A 9,316-nucleotide genomic window follows, 5' to 3' on the forward strand; every position below is an offset into this window, starting at 1 on the left:
AACTATGGGAAGGCTAGCAAGTGAATTAGAAAGCACACTTTTGCAATGTAGTTTTCAAGTTGTATTATAGCCCCACATCGATTTGTTTATAGATAATAGGCTGCTATATATCTAATACTTCTAACCTTATAATGGATAGTCGGTTGCGCAAATGAGTTGGCGGGGGCATTGTCAAACTAAGGCAACAACACTTTGTTAGGGTATTTGCCATGAGTGCACTTGTTGCTTGTGGTTTATTTCACTTAAATCAAATGTCCCACATCGAATAAATAGAGGAATAGGGGTTTACTCTCATCCATATAAAGTGAGGGAAGTCCTCCTTTAATGTAGGAGTAGGAGTAAAAGCTAAGTTCAGCTTTGAGGTAACTACTTCTTTTAAGTAGTTGTTATTTCTGCTTATTTTATTGAATAATATTTCAATATTTTATTTAGTAACTTTTTAGATCCTACGTATAATATTATTATTATAAGTAGTTATTAATTTATTTAATGGTGGAATTATGGTTTAATTAACTGAACGATAGTTATAAATTTTGTAAGTGGCATAGAGAATGATTTATGACAAAGGAAAATATGTATGATTTTAGGTGACTGTGACCTTGATTGAAAGCATCTTATCGTTTAAGTTGGACCCGAGGTAAGTAAAGTACTTAACTGCAACACAAGATTACTTGTTTGATCTGTCCTTCAATTTTGTTACTTTGTGAAGATTGAAGTGGTTGTAGTACGTGATTGGCTGTGTATATTTATCGGGAAATTTTGATAACATATAATATGAAATTATGCATGTGATCAAATGAGAATATGATGGTTTAATTGAACTGTGTAACTGTGAGATAAGATAAAGTTTTTATTAAGCCTTTTGTAGGCTTGTAAGGGTAGCCCTTTAAGGGCAGGCCAGGTTCGATTATCGAATATGAATTGATCTTGCCTCCTCTATGTTGTTAAGATCTATGTGATCAGATACCACAGAGCAAGGCCGCCTTAGGTCTTGAGCTCGACGGGGCAACGATAGAATAAGGTATACAACGAGCCACTCTGTTGGTAATGGCGCCTGAGGAGGTTTCCCATGGGATATTATGTTATAAGAAAGCCCTGCAGGCAATTGTGTTGAACATGGTGCACTAATTAAATGTGTCAGGATTCATAAAGATTAAAGATAAGATGAAATGCATTTATACCTGTTGGATTATTTTTGTGTGTTAAATTATCTTCAGTTACTTTACTTACTGAGCGAAGTAGCTCATAGTTTTCTTATGTTGCAGGCAAGGGTAAAGATAAAAATAAGTAGAAGGGGGACCGAGCTGAAGCAGAATCTTGCCTGGATGATGTACATATGGCTACTTTGACCTGGGGATGGCCTAGTTATATGTTTTGTTATATGTCACCTAGTAATGACACGAGTATGGTTTGTATTAAAGAATGAAAGTAGACTTTATATGTGTGTAATATGGTTTTGTTGGAAAAAAATAAAAAAATGCTATTGCTTTTATGATGAATTCGCAATATTATTGTAGTAAGTCTTCTTTTATTAAGTTATGCGGGTTGGGGCGTTACAAGTTTGGTATCAGAGCCCAGGTTTAAAGCGGTTCTGTAGACCGGCCATATGTACACATCAAGGAAGGAAATGCTTCACTCGGTAGTAAGTGTTTATATTTATTAGTTATATGTTGGTTCAATTGCCTATATGTTGATATGCTACTCGGTATAGATAAATAATTAAATTGTATGATTTATTGAGTAGAAAGAGATGGCTGAAAGGCAAACATCTGAAGCTAGTGATAGTCCCACCCGAGAAAGGCATGTCAGGGAATTAGCTGAATTACAAGAAATTATTCGTAGACAAGGTGAGCAGATTGAGAAGTTAGCTCAAGAGTTGCGACAAGGACGTAATGCTGAAGCTGTCCCACCTCCTCCACCACCTCCCCTACATCAGATGGAACCTTTATATGAGAGATTTAGAAAACAACGCCCACCTACTTTTGAGGGTAGCAGTGACCCATTAGAAGCACTAGATTGGAAGAGTTCCCTAGAAGATATCTTTGAGTTTATGCAATTAAATGATAGGGAAAAGGTGTCTTGCACCGTGCATACGTTAAAGAAAGACGCTAAGATTTGGTGGGATGTTGTTAAGCTTACACGTGACGTTAGTCAGATGACTTGAGCTGATTTCGAGACCCTTTTTAACGAGAAGTTCTATAGTGAAGCTATGTTAAGTGCTAAAGTAAACGAGTTTAGTAGATTGTACCAGGGGAGTCTATCGGTTGCTGAGTATGCTCGAAAGTTTGATCGATTAGCTAAGTTTGCACCGGATTTGGTGGTCACTGAGGCTAGTAGGGTGAATCGTTTTCTTGAGGGATTACAACCAGAGTTAGCTAGAGATGTTGACATGGGACGTACTGGGCCTCTCACTTATTCTCAAGCAGTTGAAAAAGCTTTGAGAGCTGAACATAGGGAACAAAAGATAATGAGGGTGAAGGGTTCTACTACAATGCCTAGAAGGGATGTTCCATTTAATAAGGATCAAGATCGGTTTTCAAACAAACGAGGTGGTCAAGGATCTCAGAATAGATTTGATCCAAATAAAAGATTTAAAGGTGAACCACAAAACAACAAGTCGGGGCAACAACCTTGGCCACAATGTCAAAAGTGTGGAAAACGTCATTTCGGGGTATGCAAAGCAGCAATAAGGAGGTGTTATAAATGCGGAAAGGAGGATCATCTGATCAAGGATTGTCTGATGTGGAAAAATGAGCAGAAGAAGGAGGAGCCTTCAAAGACTAATGCCAGAATCTTTGCTATCACGCAAGCAGATGCAGATGCTAGCAATACGGTGGTGTCAGGTAATATCACTATTGATGGCATTCCTACTTATGCATTGATAGATTCAGGAGCCACACATTCATTTGCGTCTATGAATTATTTGAAAAGACTTAGAAGACCTTTTGAAAAGTTATCAAGTGAGTTTAGTGCAATATTACCGTCTGGAGAGATATTATATTCTAATCAATGGTTAAGAGCGGTTCCTGTATGTATTGATAACCACGAATTGTATGTTGATTTAGTGGTCTTAGAGATGTATGACTATGAGGTGATACTAGGTATGGATTGGTTATCTAAGTATAATGCTACTATTGATTGTAAAAACAAAAAGGTGATGTTTAAACCTTCTGAGGAGGATCAATTTGAGTTTGTTGCTGACTTCCCCAATAACATGATATCTACCGTCTCAGCTATACAAGCAAGGAGAATGTTACAAGACGGTTGTGTTGGTTATTTTGGAAATGTGTTAGGTACTAATCTCGTAGTAGGAAATAAGCCCGAGGAGATACCTGTAGTTAAAGAATTTTTAGAAGTTTTTCCAGAAGAGTTACCAGGTTTACCTCCCGATAGAGAAATACGGTTTGAAATAGATTTAATACCTGGTACGGCTCCAATATCTAAAGCACCTTATAGGATGGCCCCCGCAGAACTGAAAGAGTTAAAAACTCAACTGCATGAACTATTAGAAAAGAAATTCGTTAGACCTAGTTTCTCACCCTGGGGAGCCCCAGTACTGTTTGTAAAGAAGAAAGATGGAACCATGAGAATGTGCATCGATTATAGGGAGTTAAATAAGGTTACCATTAAGAATAAATACCCCCTTCCACGAATCGACGACCTTTTTGATCAATTACAAGGATCTGTGGTATTTTCAAAGATTGATTTAAGGTCTGGGTATCATCAATTAAAGATAAGAGAAGAAGATATACCCAAAACCGCTTTTAGAACGAGATATGGTCATTACGAGTTTCTAGTGATGGCGTTTGGACTAACCAATGCTCCAGCAGCATTTATGGACCTCATGAATAGAGTGTTTAAGGATTATCTTGACAAGTTTGTGATAGTGTTTATAGATGATATTTTGGTATACTCTCGATCTAGAGATGAGCATGAAGAGCATTTGAGATTGACCTTACAAAAGTTAAAAGAAGAGAAGTTATATGCCAAGTTTAAGAAATGTGAGTTTTGGTTGGAAAAAGTGACTTTCTTAGGGCATATAGTATCAAAAGAAGGTATTTCAGTAGATTCGGCCAAAGTTGAAGCAGTGAGCAACTGGAGTAGACCGAGGAATGCGTCAGAAGTGAGAAGTTTTCTTGGATTAGCAGGATACTATAGAAGATTTGTCGAGGGCTTTTCTAAAATTGCTACCCCATTGACACAACTAACTAGAAAGAGTCATAAGTTTGAGTGGACGGATGCTTGTGAAAGGAGTTTTCAAGAATTAAAGAAACGTTTAGTGTCTGCTCCAATTCTTACCATTCCGTCAGGATCAGGAGGATTTGTTATCTATAGTGATGCTTCCAAACAGGGTTTAGGATGCGTACTGATGCAGAATGGTAAGGTTATTGCTTATGCATCTAGGCAACTAAAAGATTATGAAAAGAGATATCCTACACATGACTTAGAGTTGGCAGCAGTTGTATTTGCTCTTAAGATTTGGAGGCATTATTTGTATGGAGAGAGATGTGAGATATACACGGATCATAAAAGTTTGAAGTATTTCTTTACTCAAAAGGAGTTGAATATGAGACAAAGACGATGGTTGGAATTAGTCAAGGATTATGATTGCCAGATCATGTATCATCCAGGGAAGGCAAACATAGTTGCAGATGCACTTAGTAGAAAGGTTTATGGTAACTTATCAGTGTTGAGGTCATTGCCCAAACCTCTTCAAGAGGATATTAGTAGATCAGAAATTGAATTGATTACCAGTAGATTGGATAAAATGAGTATCGAGTCAACACTACTCGAGAGAATCAAGCAAGGTCAAATCGAAGATAATGAGTTGAATAAACGAAGAGGTGAAGTGGAAAGTGGTAAAGCAACAGAGTTTAAGATATCGACAAATGGGAGCTTAAAGTTTAAAGATAGAATATGTGTTCCTGACAATGAAGAGATAAAGAAAGAAATCCTTACGGAAGCTCATAGTACCCCGTACTCTGTACATCCAGGAACAACCAAAATGTATAACGATTTAAAAATACATTATTGGTGGCCAGGAATGAAGAAAGATGTGGTAGAATTTGTTGCAAGGTGTCTAACGTGTCAACAGGTTAAGGCTGAACATCAAAGGCCAGCTGGATTATTACAACCAATACAGATCCCTGAATGGAAATGGGAAGAGATCACCATGGATTTCGTAGTTGGATTGCCAAAGACTCTTAAACAGCACGATGCCATTTGGGTTATTGTTGATAGATTTTCAAAATCAGCACACTTCCTTCCAGTACGCATGACATATAGTATGGATCAGTTAGCTGAATTGTATGTTCAAGAGATAGTTAGATTGCATGGAGTGCCAGTATCAATAATTTCTGATAGGGATGCTCGGTTTACTTCTAAGTTTTGGGAAAGTTTGCATAAAGCCATGGGTACCCGATTAAAGTTTAGTACTGCTTTTCATCCACAGTCAGACGGTCAAAGTGAAAGAACGATTCAGACATTAGAGGATATGCTTAGGGCGTGTGTTCTTGACTTCTCAAGTTCATGGAGTAAGTACCTTCCACTAATAGAATTTTCGTACAATAATAGTTTTCAAGCGTCAATTGGTGCAGCTCCATACGAGATTCTTTATGGTAGAAAGTGTCGATCTCCTATCCATTGGGATGAAATGGGGGAAGGAAATTATCTTGGCCCTGAGCTGGTCAGAGATACAACAGAAGCGGTTAAAAGAATTAAAGAGAGAATGTTAGCCACACAGAGTCGACAAAAGAGCTACGCGGATCCAAAACGGAGAGATGTTGAGTTCTCGGTTGGAGATAAAGTATTTCTTAAAATAGCACCAGTAAAAGGGATAGTGAGATTTGGAAAGAAGGGAAAATTAAGCCCAAGATTTGTAGGTCCCTTTGAGATACTCGAAAAAGTTGGAAAAGTAGCTTACAGATTAGCCTTGCCTCCATCATTAGAAAAGGTTCATAATGTGTTCCATGTCTCGTTATTAAGAAAATATGTGACCGACCCATCTCATGTGCTTAACTATGAACCTTTGGAATTAAGTCAAGATCTGACCTATATGGAAAAGCCTGTGCAAATTCTTGATAGAAAAGAAAAAGAGCTTAGAAATAAGAAGATTTCACTAGTAAGAGTCTTGTGGAGGAACTCAAAAATAGAAGAAAGTACATGGGAGCGAGAAGATGAAATGAGATCTAAGTACCCAGAGTTATTTCAATAACAAATTTCGAGGACGAAATTTTTATAAGGTGGGGAGACTTGTAATATCCAGGTTTGACTATATAATAAAATATGAGATATTTTATATTATTACAATAATGTTTGAGATATGCGTTGATTAAATTTATTGACTATGTGAGACATGTTTTATTAATATTAGGGTAATATTGTGTGTTGTTATTTAGACCATTGTCCCACATTGATTAGAAATAAGAGGGGAACCCCTTCTTGCACTATATAATGTATGGAGGGTATTGGGGCTAGATTGTGTAATTGGGACTTGGCTCACTTCCCACATTGGGGAGAATGTGAGCAAAGATGGATCATTAATCTATAAATGAAAGCACAAGCTTTTGTTATGTACTCCCAAGTGCTAGTTTAAATTTAATGTATTGGTATTTTGTCCCACATCGAGACAAATTGATAGAGGTGCTAGCCACATATCTATATAAGTATATGGAGGTGTTGAATTCTTTAACATAATGGACTTGATAAGTAAGTTTCCAAGTTTGAAACTTTTCTTCTCTACTTCCCACATCGAGAAGAAGAAGGAATGGGCGACTCTCAACCCATTATAAAATAAGTTAAAGTTTATATGGACTTAAAGCCTTTGCTCTATTAGTCCATGTTCTTTAATCAAACTGAATTTTTACTAAGCTTGGTTAAAAGAGAATAGCTCTAATTAGTCCTCTCTTACCTAGCATAATAAACAACTTAAGTGTTGTGTATAGTGGGTTGAAAGTTTTTGAGTTAGTATCCCACATCGAGACCAAATAAGATGAATGGAACTGTAACTCCTATATATATGCTAAGAAAATGTTTAAAGGAACTAAGTTTTCCTCCCACATCGGAAAGGTGTAGGAGATCTAGGCTCAAGGAGCCTACTTAAACTTGAAAGGTTCCCAAGTGTTGTACACAAGAGCAATGGCTTTTAGGCTTGGGTTTCAACGCCCATGATTATTAATAATGCTTTATAATAATAAATCTATTTCCTGAGATCCAACAGGTGATAAAAAGAATATGAACTTGAGTGATTAAAGAGTATGAACTTGTGTCTATAAATTGAACTATGGGAAGGCTAGCAAGTGAATTAGAAAGCACACTTTTGCAATGTAGTTTTCAAGTTGTATTATAGCCCCACATCGATTTGTTTATAGATAATAGGCTGCTATATATCTAATACTTCTAACCTTATAATGGATAGTCGGTTGCGCAAATGAGTTGGCGGGGGCATTGTCAAACTAAGGCAACAACACTAGGGGTGGCAAAATCAGACCCGACCCGAAACCCGACACGAACCCGACTCGAAAAAATACGAATTAGGGTCGGGGTTTTTACATTTCGGGTCGGGTTCGGGTCGGGTAATTTTTTACCCGAAAAACTCGGGTCAGGTTCGGGTTGACCCAGTGTACCCGAACCCGACCCGAAATATTTATATATAAATATATTATATTAATTATATATATTTATATTTTAAAATTACATATATTTATGATATATTTATAAAATATTAAGAATATATTTGTCACATATAATCTTATTAAATTATTATTAATATATTATAATTAAATATAATTAAAATAATTAATTTTTAATAAATTTCGGGTCAAAACGGGTCATTTTCGGGTCAATCGGGTATGAAACAGGTCGGGTTCGGGTTGAGATTTTCGACCCATTTCGGGTTCGGGTCGGGTTCGGGTTGACCCAAAAACTGGACCAGGTAAGACAACCCGACACGAACCCGACCCATTACCCGAAATTGCCACCCCTAAACAACACTTTGTTAGGGTATTTGCCATGAGTGCACTTGTTGCTTGTGGTTTATTTCACTTAAATCAAATGTCCCACATCGAATAAATAGAGGAATAGGGGTTTACTCTCATCCATATAAAGTGAGGGAAGTCCTCCTTTAATGTAGGAGGAGGAGTAAAAGCTAAGTTCAGCTTTGAGGTAACTACTTCTTTTAAGTAGTTGTTATTTCTGCTTATTTTATTGAATAATATTTCAATATTTTATTTAGTAACTTTTTAGATCCTACGTATAATATTATTATTATAAGTAGTTATTAATTTATTTAATGGTGGAATTATGGTTTAATTAACTGAACGATAGTTATAAATTTTGTAAGTGGCATAGAGAATGATTTATGACAAAGGAAAATATGTATGATTTTAGGTGACTGTGACCTTGATTGAAAGCATCTTATCGTTTAAGTTGGACCCGAGGTAAGTAAAGTACTTAACTGCAACACAAGATTACTTGTTTGATCTGTCCTTCAATTTTGTTACTTTGTGAAGATTGAAGTGGTTGTAGTACGTGATTGGCTGTGTATATTTATCGGGAAATTTTGATAACATATAATATGAAATTATGCATGTGATCAAATGAGAATATGATGGTTTAATTGAACTGTGTAACTGTGAGATAAGATAAAGTTTTTATTAAGCCTTTTGTAGGCTTGTAAGGGTAGCCCTTTAAGGGCAGGCCAGGTTCGATTATCGAATATGAATTGATCTTGCCTCCTCTATGTTGTTAAGATCTATGTGATCAGATACCACAGAGCAAGGCCGCCTTAGGTCTTGAGCTCGACGGGGCAACGATAGAATAAGGTATACAACGAGCCACTCTGTTGGTAATGGCGCCTGAGGAGGTTTCCCATGGGATATTATGTTATAAGAAAGCCCTGCAGGCAATTGTGTTGAACATGGTGCACTAATTAAATGTGTCAGGATTCATAAAGATTAAAGATAAGATGAAATGCATTTATACCTGTTGGATTATTTTTGTGTGTTAAATTATCTTCAGTTACTTTACTTACTGAGCGAAGTAGCTCATAGTTTTCTTATGTTGCAGGCAAGGGTAAAGATAAAAATAAGTAGAAGGGGGACCGAGCTGAAGCAGAATCTTGCCTGGATGATGTACATATGGCTACTTTGACCTGGGGATGGCCTAGTTATATGTTTTGTTATATGTCACCTAGTAATGACACGAGTATGGTTTGTATTAAAGAATGAAAGTAGACTTTATATGTGTGTAATATGGTTTTGTTGGAAAAAAATAAAAAAATGCTATTGCTTTTATGATGAATTCGCAATATTATTGT

The 9,316-nt window shown here is 36.6% G+C and overlaps 2 long non-coding RNA genes across 2 annotated transcripts; both read left to right on the top strand.

Moving 5' to 3' along the window:
* The first annotated feature begins 332 nt into the window (after positions 1–332).
* On the top strand, positions 333–2,448 carry LOC135147699 (uncharacterized). Its single transcript, XR_010285472.1, has 3 exons — positions 333–362; positions 588–637; positions 1,266–2,448. It is a non-coding gene; the product is annotated as an uncharacterized LOC135147699 (long non-coding RNA).
* Positions 2,449–8,132: 5,684 nt separating this feature from the next.
* LOC108195649 (uncharacterized) lies at positions 8,133–9,291 on the top strand. The gene is made up of 3 exons (XR_001801557.2): positions 8,133–8,163; positions 8,389–8,438; positions 9,067–9,291. It is a non-coding gene; the product is annotated as an uncharacterized LOC108195649 (long non-coding RNA).
* The last annotated feature ends 25 nt before the right edge of the window (positions 9,292–9,316 follow it).

This window comes from Daucus carota, chromosome 7 (assembly GCF_001625215.2).
Source record: "Daucus carota subsp. sativus chromosome 7, DH1 v3.0, whole genome shotgun sequence".
NCBI lineage: Eukaryota > Viridiplantae > Streptophyta > Magnoliopsida > Apiales > Apiaceae > Daucus > Daucus carota.